The sequence below is a fragment of the Phyllostomus discolor genome, chromosome 14, assembly GCF_004126475.2.
Source record: "Phyllostomus discolor isolate MPI-MPIP mPhyDis1 chromosome 14, mPhyDis1.pri.v3, whole genome shotgun sequence".
In the NCBI taxonomy this organism is placed as follows: Eukaryota; Metazoa; Chordata; class Mammalia; order Chiroptera; family Phyllostomidae; genus Phyllostomus; species Phyllostomus discolor.
Window position 1 is genome coordinate 172,146 of NC_040916.2, and position 16,377 is coordinate 188,522.

General features: G+C 38.0%; 1 pseudogene; it reads left to right on the plus strand.

Annotated features, from left to right (window-relative positions):
- Positions 1-6,278: 6,278 nt before the first annotated feature.
- LOC114512177 lies at positions 6,279-7,506 on the plus strand (annotated as a pseudogene).
- Positions 7,507-16,377: the final 8,871 nt, after the last annotated feature.

Consider the following 16,377-nt stretch of genomic DNA (forward strand, 5'->3'; position numbering starts at 1 on the left):
AACAAAAGAAGGTGAAGGAGGAAGTGGAAGCCACACTAACTCAACCCAGGACCTATCTGGAAATACAACCAAATAGTGGAGAAATTACCCAGAACAACTGAACAAGAGCAAGAGAGAATCCTCAAAACCTGTACACACATAAGATCCAGTTTCAACACAGCCTGCCCACATCTGCACAATAGAATACATGAGGTGGTAAACAGAGGGACACTCAGTTAACCAGCTAGTGTGAGGGACCAACCAAAGAAAGCCCCAAAAGCAATAGAAACACAAAGACATACATAGAGCCAAAATAAAAAACAGCCCAAGACCAGTGAGCTCAGGAGATCAAGGAGATGACACCACTGAATCTTACAGGTATTCCACCATACAAGTTAAAATCATAAACTCAGGGAGTCAGAACACATAAATTTAAGCAGCAAAGGCTAACAAGATGAATCTCACAAACAATGGGAAAACAAAGAAACAATCCACAAATGAAAGGAAAGGAGGAAGTCTCAGAAATAATACTAAATGAAATAGAGGCAAGTCAAATATCAGATATTGAGTTCAAAGTAGTGGTTATCGGGAAGCTCAAAGAGATCACAGAGAATTACCAAAAAATACAGGGAAACTACAATGGACTTACTGAAAATGATATCAATATGAAAAAGAAAATAGAAACTATCAACTTCAAGAGGAAATGAAGAACAAAATTTGTGCACTGAAGAACACAGTAGAAGGAATCAAAAGCAGGAACAATGAAGCAGAGGATCAGATCAGCAAGCTGAAGGACAAGGTAGAAAAAAATAAAACACCCAGAAAGAGCAAGAAAAAGAAAATAGACTCAGAAAGAACAAAGAGGTGGTAAGGGAAATGCAGGACAACATGAAACACAAAAATATGCATATAATAGGGATACCAAAAGGAGAAGAAGAAGACCAAGGGATAGAAAACCTATTTGAAAAAGTAATGATGAAAACTTCGCTAATTTGATAAGAAAAAAAAAGTCACACAAATCCAGGAAACACAGAGAGTCCAAAACAAGAGGAACCCAAACAGGCCCACTTCAAGACATATCATAATTAAAATGGCAAAATACCAAGACAAAAAGAAGATCTTAAAAGCAGCAAGGGAGAAACGGGAAGTAACATACAAGGGAGCCCTGATAAGGTTAGCAGCTGACTTCTCAATGGAAATGCTCCAAGCCAGAAGAGAAGGGCAAGAAGTATTCCAAGTAATGAAAACCAGAGTCCTGCAACCAAGACTACTTTATCCAGAAAGGCTCTCAAATGAAATGGAAGGCCAAATAAGGAGCTTCCCAGAGAAAAGGAGCCTCAAAGAACATAACTTCTCCACACATGCTCTGTAGGAGATGCTAAAGGGTTTGCTTTAAGAACAGAAAGAAAAACATGGAGAAAGAGAAGAACACAGGTATGAAGAAATGACAATGAATAAGTACCTATCAATAATGACCTTAAATGTAAATGGACTAAATGCCCAAATAAAAAGACACAGAATAGCAGAATGGATAAGAAAACATGACCCACACATATGCTGCCTGCAGGAGACCCATTTCAGACCAAAAGATGTACACAGACTGAGAGTGGAAGGCTGGAAACAAATATTCCAAGTAAATGGACAGGTAAAAAAAGCCGGGGTAGCAATACTCATGTATGACAAAATAGACTGCAAAAAAGGGGCCATAAAAATAGAACCAGAAGGTCACTTCATAATACTCAAGGAAAGAATCCATCAAGAAGACATAAGCATAATAAATATATATGCACCCAACATAGGAGTACCCAATACATAAAGAATATCTTGAATGACTTCAAGAAAGGTATTGATAACAACACAGTTATAGTAGGATATTTTAACACCCCACTGTCAAAAATGGACAGATCTTCCAAGCAAAATATCAACAAAGATATTGTGGCATTGAGCACAGCCCTAGATCAAATGGACTTACTGATATATATATATAGAGAGAGAGCCCTTCATCCCAAAGAAGCAAAGTACACATTCTTTTCAAATGCAGATGGAACATTTCAAAAGATAGGCCCCATGATAGGTTAAAAAACAAGCCTCAACAAATACAAGAAAATTGAAATCATATCAAGCATTTTCTCTAGTCACAAGGGAATGAAACTAGAAACCATCTTCAAGGAAAAAAAAACCAAACACTCAAACTCATGGAGAGTGAATAACATGCTATTACACAATGAATGGGATAAGAATGAGATTAGGGAAGAAATCAAAAAGTTTCTGGAAACAAATGAAAATCAGCTGACAACAATCCAAAACTGATAGGTCAGAGTAAAGACAGTCCTGAGAGGGAAGTTCATAGCAATACAGACCCACCTAAAAAAGATAAGAAACATTTCAAATAAACAACCTAAACCTACACCTACAAGAACTTGAGGAACAACAACAAAGAAACCCAGAGCAAGTAGAAGAAAGGAAATATTGAAGATCAGAGCAGAATTAAACAGCATAGTGACTAGAAGCACGATTATAAGAATCAATGAATCCAGGAACTGGTTCTTGAAAAGATAAATAAAATAGGCAAGCTTTTAAGCAAGCTCATCAAGAAAAGGAGAGAGAGGAACCAAATAAACACAATCAAAAAGGAAAGAGGAGAGATTACAATACCACAGAAATACAAAAGACTGTGAGAAATTATTCTGATAAATTATATGCCAAGCAAATAGAAAACCTAGGTAAAATGAACAAATTTCTAGAAAAATATAACCTTCCAAAACTCAATAAAGAAGCAGAAAGTCTGAACAGATCAATAACACCTGATGAAATTGAAAGAGTAATTAAAAAGCGTCTGACACACAAAAGCCATGGATCAGATGGTTTCACAGGAGAATTTTACAAATCATTTCAAGAAGAGTTAATCCCCATCTTCCACATACTATTTAAAAAAAAAAAACAGGAACATGGAAGACAACCAAACTCTTTTTATGAAGTCAATATCATCCTACTCCCAAAATCAGATAAAGTCATAACAAAGAAAGAAAACTACAAGCCAATATCACTGATGGACATAGACGCTAAAATCCTCAACAAAATATGGGAAACCACATCCAGCAATAAATTAAAAAGATCATTCACCATGACCCAGTGGAATCCATCCCAGAGATGCAAGGATGGCACAATATTCTCAAATAAATAAGTGTAATAGATGACATAAACAAAAGCAAAGTCAAAAATCACATGATCATATCAATAGATGCAGGAAAAGCATGTGATAAGGTACAGCACCCATTTATGATAAAAACACTCAGCAAAGTGGGAATAGAGGGAGCATTCCTCAACATAATAAAGTCCATATATGAAAGACCTATAGTCATCATCATACTCAATGGACAAAAACTTAGAGCTTTCCCACTAAGATCAGGAACAAGACAAGAATGACCGATTTCACCACTTCTATTCAACATAGTACTGGAAATCCAAGCCACAGCAATCAGACAAGAAAAAGAAATAAAAGGCATCCAGATTGGAAAGGAAGAAACAAAACTGTCACTGTTTTCAGATTACATGATAGTGTACATAGAAAATCCTATAGACTCCACCAAAAAAAACTACTTGACCTAATAAATGAATTTGGCAAAACATCCAGTTACAAAGTCAATACTCAGAAATCAAAGGCATTTTTGTACACCAACAATTTCACATCAGAAACAGAAAGCAGAAAAAAAATCCCATTTGATATAGCAACAAGAAAAATAATGTACCTAGAAATAAACCTAACCAAGAAGGTAAAAGATCTGTACTCAGAAAACTTTATAACACTGAAGAAAGAAATTAAGAAAGACACAAACAAATGGAAGCATGTACCATACTCACAAACTGAAATAATTATCATGATCAAAATGGCCATACTACCCAAAGCAATTTATAGATTCAATACAATATCTATTAAAGTGCCCTGACATATTTCACAGATATATAACAAAATTTCAAAAATTTATATTGAACCATAAATGACCCCGAATAGCTGCAGAGATTTTGAGAAAGAACAAAATTGGTAGGATCACAATATCTGATATCAAACTGTATTAAAAAGTCACTGTAATCAAAACAGTCTGGTACTGGCATAAAAACAGGCACATACACCAATGGAACAAAAGAGAGACCCCAGAAATAAAACCAAGTCTCTACAGTCAATTAATATTTGACAAAGGGGGAAGAAGCAAAAAATGGAGCAAAAATAGCCTCTTCAACAAATGGTGTTGGGAGATCTGGACAGCTACATACAAAAAAAAAAAAAAAATGAAACTTGATCACTAACTTACACAATACACAAAAATAAATTAAAGTTGGATAAAAGACTTAAATACAAGATGTAACACTATAAAAGTCCTAGAGAAAAACAGTGGCAGGGAAATCTCAGACAAGCAGCAACATTTTCATGGATATGTCCCCTCAAGCAAGGGACATAATAGGAAAAATAAACAAGTGGGGCCTCATCAAATTAAAAAGCTTTTGCATGGTTAAAGAAAACAGCATGAAAATGAAACAGAGCCAACAATATATGAAAACATATTTGCCAATGACACCTTATACAAGGGTTTGATCTCCAGAATATATAAACAACTCACATAACTCCACTCCAGGAAGACAAAAAAAAACAATTATAAATGGGTAAAAGTTTTGAACAGACACTTCTCCAAGGAGGACATACAAAGGGCCCAGAGACACATGAAAAGATGCTCAACATCACTAGCCATCAGAAAGATGCAAATTAAAACCACAATGAGATATCACCTCATACCAGTTAGAATGGTCAACATAAACAAATCAACAAACAAGTGTTGGAGAGGATGTGGAGAAAAGAGAACCCTAGTGCACAGTTGGTGGAAATACAGGCTGGTGCAGCCAGTGTGGAAAACAGTATGAAATTTCCTCTGAAAACTAAAAATAGAACTTCCTTTTGACCCAGAAATTACACTGCTGACATTATAATCTAAGAGCCCTGAAACACCAATCCAAAAGAACCTATGCACCCCAATGTTCATAGCAGCACAATTTACAATAGCCAAGTGCTGGATGCAACCTAAGTGCCCATCAGGAAATGAGTGGATCAAAAAGCCATAGTACATTTACACAATGGAATTCTATGCAGCAGAGAGAAAGAAGGAGCTATACCCTTTGTGACAGCACAAATGGAACTGGAGAGCATTATGCTAAGTGAAATAAGCCAGGCAGTGAGGGATAAATACCATATGATCTCACCTTTAACTGGAACAAAATCAACGAAAGAAAAAAAACCAATCAAAATAGAACTAGAGTCATTGAAATTAAGAACCATCTAACAATAGCCATAGGGGAAGGGGGAGGGGACAGTGGGAAGAAGGGTTTTAAGGAACTAGTATAAAAACATAGGGAGAAAACGAAGGGGGAGGGTGGAAGCAAGGGAGAGAGGTGGGTTTGGAGGGGGTGAGGTGGAGGTGTGGGGAGAAAATATGGACAACTCTAACTGAACAAAAATAAAATAATTTAAAATAAAAAAAATAAGAGTTTTCATTACAAAAGGATGTCAGATCATTTACACAGGGCCCTCTACCCTGACAGCACAAGAAGAACAAGTTCTTTCCTGGAAGCTTCTTCAGGCCATTGAGAAAAGAGCAGTTACATGGAAGAATGGATTTATAAGTTATAAAGCAAAACTTTATAACTTTTGAGCCCAGTAAAAAATGAAAACGCAAGATCCATTGCTCAAAAGGGAGGAATAAAAAGTTCCACTAAAGGTACTAAAGTGTAAAGTTTTTCTTTTATTATGGTTTCTGTCCTAACTTTGTTACAGAACACAGGGGGCCAAGCATCTGGTACACTACTATTGAAAGGACCCCCAATGGGCTCGATTATCCGTCACCAAAAGCAAGACATCTCTCAATGCCAGAGAGTTCATTAAATAAACATTTAATGCTACACAGACTTAAAGTAGTCACCTAATGTCTTCATTAAAACATCAAGTTCTTTAGGATACCCATAGACACCCACAGTGCTTCCTTCTCCCCCTGCCCTAATTCAAGGTACCTTAACTCAGGAAAAGAAGCAAATGTCCATGCTTTCAGGCCACTGACACCATCAGCTGTGTTTCAGTCCAGGCAGGATCTCCAATTAATCCAAAGCCATGTGGCATCTTCTCATGGCCTACTGGCAAAAGTTCTTTGTACCCATTTTCCAGGCAAAGTCTCTTCTGCATCCCAGGCCATGTGGCCAAATGTAGCACCCCAAAACCTTGTGATCCTCTTCTACCAATTCCCACTCATGCTGTCATCATGTCTAAGTCAGAATCTCCCAAAGAGCCAAAACAGCTACAGAAGCTTTTTTACAGAGGTTTGAGCTTTGAAACAACAGATGAGAGTCTATGGAACCATTCTGAGCAATGGAGAATGCTCACAGATTGTGTGGTGATGAGAGATCTGAACAACAAGCACTCCAGAGGCTTTGGGTTTGTCACATATGCTACTGTGGAGGAGGTGTTTGCAGCCGTGAATGCCTGGCCACACAAGATGGATGGAAGAGTTGTGGAACCAAAGAGGGCTGTTTCAAGAGAAGATTCTCAAATACCAGGTGCCCATTTAACTGTGAAAAAGATTTTTATGGTAGTATGAAAAAATACACTGAAAGAAATCACCTAAGAGAATATTTTGAACAGTATGGGAAAATTTAAGTGATTCAAATCATGACTGACCAAGGTAGTGGCAAAAAGAAAGGCTTCATTACAACAGAACAAACAAACAAGCAAAATATAACCAAAGACACTGAAATTGAAAACAGGCTGACAATGACCAGAGGGGAGAGGGGAGGGAATTTCAAGGGAAAAGGAAAGGGTTTTCATGAATAAGTATAAAGGACACATGGACAAAAACAAGGTGGGGTGGAAATGGGAGGGAGGTGGGGGGGCTGGGGGAGCTTGTCTGGGGATAAAAGGCAGAAAACTGTACTTGAACAACAATTAAAATTTAAGAAAAAGATAAGAAAGGCTTCACTTTTGTAAACTTTGATGACCATGACTCTAGACAAGATTGTTATTCAGAAATACCATATTGTAAATAGCCATAACTGTGAAGTAAGGAAAGCCCTCTTTAAGCAAGAGATGGCTAATGCTTCATTCAGCCTTAGAAACCGAACTTGTTCTGGAAACTTCAGAGGTGGTCATAGAGGTGGTTCTGGTGGGAATGACAACTTGGTCATGAAGGGAACTTTAGCAGTCAAGGTGACTTTGGTGATAGCGATGGTGGTGGTGGATATGGTGTCAATGGGGATGGCTATAATGGAGTTGGTAATGATGTAAGCAATTTTGGAAGTGGTGGAAGCTACAATGATTTTGACAATTACAACAATCAATCTTCAAATTATGGACCCATAAAAGGAAGAAACTTTGGAGGCAGAAGCTCTGGCCCCTATGGTGGTGGAGGCAATACTTTGCCAAACCATGAAGCTGAGGTGGCTATGGCAGTTCCAGCAGCAGCAGTTAGCTCTGGCAGTGGCAGAAGGTTTTAATTACTGCCCAGAAGAGCCAGAGAAATCACAGGGGAGCTACAGGTTACAACAGATTTGTGAACTCAGCCAAACACAGTGGTGGCAAGGCCTAGCTGCTAAAAAGAAGTCATTTTGACAATGCTCATGTGAATGGCCAAAAAAACTTGAGGACTTTATTTGTGACTAATTATAACAGATTATTTTATTTTCTGTTCTGTGGAAAGTGTAAAGCATTCCAACACAGGGTTTTTAATGTAGTTTTTTTAAATTTGTTTGAACCCATGCTGTTGAGTGCTAAATGTAATTAATAGTCTGATCATGATACTGAATAAATGTATCTTTAAAAAAATACAAGTTCTTTCATCTTTTATTTTTCTCTCCAGCATTTGTCTGTTTTTAAATTTTAGTATATTTTATTAATTATGCTATTACAGTTGTCCAAGTTTTTTCTCCCCTCTGCCCTGCACTCCTCTATATCATCATAACCCCACTATAATTCATGTCAAGGGGTCACACATATAAGTTCTTTGGCTTCTCCAATTCCCATACTATTTATTCTTAACTTCCTCCTGTCTATTTTGTACCTACTATTTATGTTTCTTACTCCCTGTACATTTTGTCCCATTCTCCACCCTTCACTTCCCTGATGATAACCCTGTGTGTCATCTCTATTTCTGTGAATCTCTTTCTGTTCTAGTTTGCTTAGTTCATTTTTTTTTTTTTTTAGGTTCAGTTGTTGATAGTTGTAAGTTTGTTGTATTTTACTGTTCACAGTTTTGTTCTTCTTCTTTTTCTTAGATAAGCCCTTTTAACATTTCGTATAGTAAGGGCTTGGTGATGATGAACTCCTTTGATTTTTCCTTATCTGGGAATCACTTTATTTGCCCTTCCATTCTAAATGATAGCTTTGCTGGATAGGGTAATCTTGGATGTAGGTCCTTGGCTTTCATGACTGCAAATACTTTTTGCCAGCCCCTTTTTGCCTACAAGGTTTCTTTTGAGAAATCAGCTGATAGTATTACGGGAACTCCTTTGTATGTAACTGTCTCCTTTTCTCTTGCTGATTTTAAGATTCTCTCCTTGTCTTTAGTATTGGGTAATGTAATTATGATGTGCCTTGGTGTATGCTTCCTTGGGTCCAACTTTTTTGGGACCCTCTGGGCTTCCTATACTTCCTGGAAGTATATATTTTTTTGCCACATTAGGGAAGTTTTCCATTATATTTTCAAATAAGTTTTCAAGTTCTTGCTCTTCCTTTTCTCCTCCTGGCACCCCTATGATTTGGAGGTTGGTGGGCTTAAAGTTGTCCCACAGGTACCTAAGCCTCTCCTCATGTTTTTGAATTCTTGTTTCTTTATTCCGTTCTGGTTGAATGTTTATTTCTTCTTTCTGCTCCAAACCATTTATATGAGTCCTGGTTTCCTTCCCTTCACTGTTGATTCCCTGTACATTTTCCTTTATTTCACTTTTCATAGCCTTCACATTTTGCTCTATTTTACAGTCATACTCAATGATTTCTGTGAGTATCCTGATTACCAGTGTTTTGAACTATGCATATGATATACTGGCTATCTTTCCATTGCTTAGTTGTATCTTTTCTGGAGCTTTGTTCTGTTCTTTCATTTGGACCATATTTTTTTTTTTTTGTCTCAGCACACCTTTTATGTAGTAAGTAGCAGAGCCTTAGCTCTTCACCAGGGTGGGGCAACCCACATCACTGCATTGTGGTGGTGTATGTGAGGGAAAGGTCTGAGATGGAACAAAGCCCACTGCTCAGCTCTTGGCCAGCTTTCAGTCACTTTCAGTATCCACAAGCAAATTGGGTCCTACTGGTACTGATTCCAGGGTAAGAGGTTTTGTGTATGTTCTAGGACCCTGTGAGTGTCTCCAATGAACTCTTCTGTGATGCTGGGAGTTTCTCCTGGTGCCTCCATCCCTACAGGTTTTTGTTTAGTTAGAGGTTTTTAGACTTTATTTCCCCACACTGGAACTCTCAGTTTCGTGGTCTGTCTCACTCTCCAGTTGTTCCTCACATTTTATCTGCATGCAAATGTGGGGCCACCCAATCTGCCAGCCATGGCCTAGCCTGGTCCTCCAGCTGCTATCTTCCAGTGAGTCCTCTCCACCTTAGTTGTCCACCTCTGTCACTGTTAATGATTTGGATGAATGCTTCCTCTTTAACTCCTTGGTTGTCAGATTTCTATACAGTTCATTTTTCTGGTGGTTCTGGTTGTTTTTCTTTTGTTTGTTTGTTTTTAAGTCTGTTCTTGTCCTTCTTTTGGTTGTGTGAGGAGGCAAAGTGTTTCTACTGATGCCTTCATCTTGGCCAGAAGTCCATGTTCTTCTTTTAAAAATTTCTCTTTCATCTATTTATTTTTTTGTTGTTTGTTCCTTTAACTGTTTGTTTTTTTAGTATTCTCCCTTACATATTGAACTTTAAGCTTTCTTCTTTCAATTCTCACTGATTCCAAATAACTCACTACTCTTGGTCTTTTATTTTTTATTCTCTTATTCAAATTACATATTTTTATCATATTATTGTTGTTCCAAATCACACACAGCACAGTTCCCTGGTCTTAATCCATTTTGCCACCTTCCTGAGCTTTATTGTTGTTGGGGTAAACTTTATTTTCTCTCACACTCTGTCATGTTTCTTCCCCTTACTCTCATTACTTCCCCTCCAACTAATGTCACATAAGCACTCTTCTTTCTCAAGTCAACTCACATTTTTCCCCTATTATATGAATCTTATTTTTTTCCACCTATAATAAACAGTGGCGCCCTGGCTGGCATAGCTCAGTGGATTGAGCGCAGGCTGGGAACCAAAGTGTCCCAGGTTCGATTCCCAGCCAGGGTACATTCTTGGGTTGCAGGCCATAACCCCCAGCAACCGCACATTGATGTTTCTCTCTCTCTCTCTCTATCTCTATCTCTCTATCTCTCTATCTCCCTCCCTTCCCTCCCTAAAAATAAAAAAAAATAAAAAAATAAAAAACAGTGGCTACTTCAGTAAAATACTATAGTTATTGCTGTACTTCTCTAATGTAACTCCCTTTTGTTCACTATTGGTTTCTACTTTGAACCCCGCAGAATAATGTCCCCCATCTTACTCCATTCAGCCTTCCCCCTGCCTCTAAGTTGACTGAGGAATTTTATTTCATTGTTTTATCTTTGTTTTTCTTCCCTCTCTTTCAATCTGGGTTTTACTCTTTACTCTTACTAGTTTGCTTCTACCATCCTATCAAAATCATTTTTCTGTATGGTACACATCTCATATACACTTTTTGCTTTTGTATAATATTCTTATTCCCATTCCACTTTTATGAAACTTCATTCAGCTATCATTGCTATCAACTCTGTTGTGGTTTCCCTGCAATTTCACTCTAGTCAGTCCAGTACCTGTTCAATGTTACTTATATAGTCTTCCATTTTCTTAACCCATTGTTCCAATTGCCTTTTCATGTTTTACTTGCATTTAAAATTTTGTTCTTTCCCTTTCTTCACCTTGGTTCTATCCCAAGACTTATCAATTCTCCTCCCTCTTACCACTCAATAACATGTCCCCATCTTTTATTCACTTCATATTCCCTTTGTCAACTCTTATAATATCCACAATCTCTGTTCAAATTTATGAAGCATAGCTCAATTGTGGTTAAGATTGCTGATGTAGTAAGGGTGTTCTTTTTGCTGACATAGGTTTGGTAGTCTGATAATACTGCTTTGTTTACCAATACTGTATAACTACACACAAGACAAGGTGGGGCTTGTGACTATCAGTAAGCCCACTGGAGGGGACAACCCAACAACAAAGAAGTAAGCAAAAAGCACAATAAGAGGGCCCACAAAAAAGGGAGCAAAACTAGAGCATCCAGACAAGGAGATCAAAGACAATGAATGATTGAGTCGCACAGAATTTCTACCACAGAAGTAAACCCCACAAAGACAGCTGGCATAGAAGAGCATCCTGAAATGCAGAATCAAACAAAAAGAGTCACCTAAAATGGGAAGACAAAGAAATAACCAGAAATTGAAGGGAATAGAAGTATTACCAGCAAAAGAGCTAAATGAAATGGAGGCAAGGAAACTATCAGACATGGAATTTAAAAGAATGGTTATGAGGATGCTCAAGGAGTTCAGTGACAACTACGAGGAACTGAGAACTATAATATTATGAAAAGAAAATAGAAACTATGAATAAGAATCAGAAAAAAGAATACAATATTTGAGATAAAAAAAACAAAAGAGAAATTACAAGCATGTTTTAATAAAGGAGAGGACTGAATTAGTGACTTCCTAGAAATACACAGTTAGAGCAGCACCATAAAAATACTGAAAAAAATAGGAAGATGGGGAAAAATAAGCATATGGGGTCTTCAGGACAACATGAAATACAACAACATTTGAATCATAGGAATACCAGAAGGAGAAGAAAAGGAGCAAAAGATAGAAATGTTATTTCAAAAAATAATGACAGATAATTTCCCTAATTGGGTGAGGAAAAAAGTCACACAAGTTCAATAAGCACAGAGGGTCCCAAGCAAGATGAACCCAAAGAGGCATACTCCAAGACATATCATAATGAAAATGTCAAATTTTAAAGTCAAAGAGATAATCTAAAAGTAGCAAGGGAGAAAAAACTAGTGACATACAAGGGAGACCCAATGAAACTAGCATCAAACTTTTCAATGGGAACATTACAAGCCAAAAGGGAACTGTAAGAAATATTCCAAATAATGAATAACAAAGGCCTACAACCAAGATTACTCTACCAGAAGGCTCTCAATTGAAATGAAAAATAAAATAAGGAGTTTCCCAGACAAAAGATGATGGAGAGAATGTACCACCACAAAACCAGCATTGTATGATATGCTAAAGGGGCTGTTTTAAGAAGAGGAAGAAAAAGAGTGAGAAAGAGAAAGAATGCAGGTACAAAGGGGGTAAAATGGCAATGATTAAGTACCTATCAATAATAACATCAAATGTAAATGAATTAAATGGCCTAATCAAAAGACATAGAGTAGATGAATGGATAAGAAAACATGTCCCACACACATCCCAAACATTCTGCCTACAAGAGACACACCTCAGAAAAAAAAATACCTACACAGACTGAAGGTTAAGGGTTGTTAAAAACATTCCAAACAAATGGACAGGAAGAAAAACTAGACTACCAATACCTATATGAGACAAAATAACTTTCAACACAAAGTCCATAAAAAGAGACTCAGAAAGTCATCTCATAATACTCAAGGGAAGAATCCATCCAGAAGACATAAACATTGTAAACATATATGCACATAGACTAGGAACAACCAAATATACAAGAAAAATCTTGGAGGAATTAAAGAAAGATATAGACAGTGACAAACTTATACTAGGGGATTTTAACTCCCTGATGTCAAAAATTGATAGATCATCCAAATACAATATCAATAATGATATTGTGGTATTCAACAATCTCCTAGATCAAATGGACTTAACTGAATATATATACATTCATCCCAAAGGAGGAAAATATATACTTTTTGAAAGTGCACATGGAACATTTTCAAAGATACACCACAATGATAGGATGGAAAACAAGACTCAACATATTCAAGATAATTGAAATTATATCAAGCATTTTCTCAGACCACAACAGATTGAAAGTGAAAAGCATCCTGAAGGAAAAAAAGTCAAAAGCATTCAAGCTCATGGAGACTGAATTGCATGCTATTAAATTATGATGGGGTTTAAAGTGAGATCAAGGAAGAAAACAATTCTGGAAACAAATGAAAGTGAACACACAACACCCCAAAACTTATGGGATACAATGAAGGCAATCCTGAGAGGGAAGTTCATAGCAATAGAAGCCTACATAAAAATAATAGAAACATTTCATTTAAGCAAATTAACCCTACAGCTACAAGAACTGAGGAAATAACAATAAACAAAGCCCAGAGTGAGTAGGAGGAATAAAATAACCAAGATCAAAGTAGAATTTAAATGAGATCAAGAATAAAACAACAATCCAAATGATCAATAAATCTAGGAGCTGGTTCTTTGAAAAGACACACAAAATTGGCAAGCCTCCAGTGACATTCATCAAGAAAAGAAGACAGAGGACACAAAATGAAAAGTGAAAAAGGAGTAATTACAACTAACATCACAGAAATAAAAAGGATTATAAGATATATGAAACCTTATAAAATGGAATAAATATAGGATGGTGGTGAGGTAGGTGGGAGCAGAGCCCACTTTCCCCTGCACACAGGTAGAACACATATCCAATCTTCTGAGGAATAGAGTGAACAGCCAATAGAATCCTAACATATATGAAGGTTGGAGGCCAAAATTGTAGAGAACATTGAAAATGCCCTCTGTGGGGGCCCATCAGAGCATGGAGGACCTGAGCTGGAGACTGGGCAACTGTGAAGAGAGGTAAGGATATTGTTTTGGGATGGTAAAGTCCCTGGGACCAGTGTGAGGACTAAGGCTGCTACAGCCCCCATCCCAGCAGCTCCTGGTACCTGAAGCAGGATCCTTAGATCAGAACCAAATCAACAGCTCCCTACCCTGCCATACAGGGAGGACACAATGGCACCAGGATGGATCTGGATGCTTGAAGTAGTTGGGGTAAACAAAGATGAAGTAGGAGATGCACAGGGGTGGTGTTTACCTGCTTAGACTGTGAGCACTGGCTGGGTCATTACCAGAGAAATTAGGAAGCCAGGTGATGCCTGGAGAAGGAAGAAGAATTGGACCATGATGGACCCTGACCTGGATAGTCTCTGGCCTGGTTGGAAAGTTGGGCTGTGTGAGAGGCCAGGTGCTTGTTAACAACAGCAGGCTCGAAGAGGAGGATTTTATTCAAAAAAGGCTCTCAGTCGCTGTTTAGGCAACTTTCCCACAGAGGCTGCTGTGGCCACCATTGAGGCCTCAGCCATGCCCCCCCCCCCCCCCCCCCCCCCGGAACCACCACCACTGCTTTGGCCATATTCCCATCATTGCAGCCACAACAATGGTCACACTCCTGCCCCCAGGAGGTGTGGTTGGCTCACTAAGAAGATGAAGGAGGCACCTCCTGCAGAGGAGAACAGCAGACCTCAGGGAGTTAGCATTCCCAAGAAAGACAACTCAGTAGGGAAGCTGAACTATCCTGAAGAGTCCTTGAGAGTGCCCAACACCTAGGGCAGTGAAGAGGGAGAAGAAGGTGTGTAAGTTGCCTGTAGTTAAGGCACTAAAGGATGACACAACTGTTGGATTGAAGGTCCAATGGGGGGCCAGCAGGGCATGGAGGACCTGGGCTGGAGGCTTGGCAACTATGAAGATTGTGGCCTCACCTGGCCCACATTCTCCCAAAACCACAGGAAGAGAGAAAAGCAAAGCCCAAACCCCCTCAGCCTGCAGCATCCAAGAAGACCAGAACTCACTTGCCTGGTTTGAAGTCAGCAGGAGGGTTTCCCCCCCCAACCCAAGTGGAACAATAAGACCTAGAGCTGTATGAGGTCCAGAGAGAGACCCAAAGAGGCAACACAAGGCTAACCCCAACAACTGACAAACTGAGACAAATTTCATTTTGCTATTCCAGAGAATTTGCATGTTATTGTTTACATGTATGATTATTTTTCATTACTTATACTTCATTTATTTTATTAAAATTTTCTTATTTCTTTTCTTCCTGTTTAGTTTTCTTCATTTTTTAAATTGCATTGTTTGACTGGTTTTCCTTGTTCTCTCTTTCATACTGTATTTTAATTTTTGTTCTTTCATTTCACTCATGTCCCAATATCACACTTCTCTTGATTGTGTACTTCCTATTCTTGTTATTCGGATCATATATTTCTTGTCATATTAATGTTGTTCCAGTATTGTTGTAAATAATTTTTGTTCCATATGATTGTAAATACTACACAGCACCCATCCCTAGTCTTATCCCATTGCACTATCTTCCTTAGCTTTATTACTGTTATGATTAACTCTATTTCCTCACACTACATCTACTTTTTATTCTTTACTCTCACTACACCTTATTATTTCACCTCTCACATGCACTCTGTTTTCTGGAATTGGCTCACAGTCCTTCCCCTCTTAACAAGAGTCTTATCTCTTTTCTTCCCTTTACAAAATGTGGCTAGTTGGGTGAAATATCATAGTTAACACTATATTTATGGAAAGGATCTCCTCCCTTCTCTATTTGTTGTTACGTTAAATCCCATAAAATGACTCCTGCTCTCTTAATCCATTTTGCCTCCCCATGACACTGATCACATACAAAATTTGGTGGGAGCTGTGAACACCAACATACCTGCTGAAACAGAGAACCCACCAACAAAAGAACCACCATAATATAATAAAGGAAGATGGGAAAGGAGTGTAAGCCACATTACCCCCCACCAAGGACCAATCTGGAATTGCAAATAAATGATAGAAAAATTACCCCCAAACAAACAACTGAATAGAGAAAGATAAGCCTTGTAACCTGATATACACAAAAGAACAAGTTTCAATACAACCTGTCTGCACCTGCACAACAGCGTACAAGACATAGTGGGTGGACAGGAAAACTACAATGAACTCACTGAAAACTCCATTGACATGAGAAAAGAAATACAAAATATGAACAAGAGCCAAGAGAAAATGAAAAATACAATTTTGGAATTGAAGAACACAGTAGAGGAATCAAAAACATGCTAGATGAAGCAAAGGATCAAATCACCAAGCTGTAGGACAAGGTAGAAAAAAATTCCCAGAAAAAGCAAGGAAAGGAAAAAAGACTTAGAAAGAAACAAGATATGATAAGGAAACTGCAGAACAACATGGAATGCATCTGTATAATAGGGACACCAGAAGGAAAAGAAGAAGAGCAAGGAATAGAAAATCTATTTGAAAAAGTAATGGTGGAAAACCTTC